We start from the raw sequence: 929 nt of genomic DNA, 5'->3' as shown, positions 1-929 counted from the left end.
TTGTTTTTTTTTTGTTGTTGTTTGGGAGGATGAGAATGGGAAGACAAAAGCAGCGCCCTGACTAGTGTAAACTAGCCACAGGCACATCTGTGCTGGCGTGATGACGGCTCCCGGTGGGCGCTGCTGTCCCTTGCAGCGCTCCACTCTCCATGGTTGGTGGTGGAGGGGGACGGTTGGAGCCCAGTGTCTTGCTAAGGATTGCTCTTGCAGCCCTGCAATCGGTGTCAGCCTCTCTGTACAACGCTGTGTGTATAGAGGTGCAGCCAGGAGCATGTAGGGCATGCCTGAGCGGAGGGCTATGGGCAGGCAAATATGCTACCCAGCCTCTCCAAACAGGAGAAGGAGAAGGTGTAGATGCATGTATTTTGGTATCCATTGCATAAACATCCTAAATAAAGAAGAGATTCTGCCCTGTTGTTTGAAGTACCTAGAGCATGGATTGAATTTTGCTCTGTTTTGTGGAGCATCTGTCCACAGCTGTGCCTGTCCTGACAGTGGTCTCTGGCTGCAGTGGTTACGTGCTGAATTGGGTACTGTTGTCGTGAGGCATGGATAGGATGCTAGGGCTGACAGGCAAGTGGTGTGATGCCATAGATTCCAGCTTCCGAGGTTTGGCACATCACACCTGTGCCCAGGGGTTACCCCTGTCCTGCTTCCTCTGTGGTGTACCCCACCACAAAGGTGCCTCAGCTATGGGTTTTGCCAGGGCACCCCATGAGGCCCCATCACTGCTGCAGGGCGGCCTTCCCCGGCACAACAGCCAGCATGTTGCAGCAACAACATCTGTTTGCTGGGCGCACTTTGTCTCTGAAGAGGCTGCGCAGCACACTCCATCTGTGCCCAGGGTTGTGTTGCTGGTGCCGCGTTTTGCCAGCCAGGCTGTATGCACCGGGGCCCACAGCCCGTGCCAGCAGGGCCGGCTGCCCACC

General features: G+C 55.5%; 1 protein-coding gene across 1 annotated transcript in view; it reads right to left on the bottom strand.

Annotated features, from left to right (window-relative positions):
• Window positions 1-929, bottom strand: part of CFAP44 (cilia and flagella associated protein 44) — a 41,400-nt gene that overhangs the window by 14,659 nt on the left and 25,812 nt on the right. The gene's annotated exons all lie outside the window — the stretch shown is intronic.

This window comes from Meleagris gallopavo, chromosome 1 (assembly GCF_000146605.3).
Source record: "Meleagris gallopavo isolate NT-WF06-2002-E0010 breed Aviagen turkey brand Nicholas breeding stock chromosome 1, Turkey_5.1, whole genome shotgun sequence".
NCBI lineage: Eukaryota > Metazoa > Chordata > Aves > Galliformes > Phasianidae > Meleagris > Meleagris gallopavo.
This window is presented reverse-complemented; position numbering and strand designations above follow the sequence as displayed.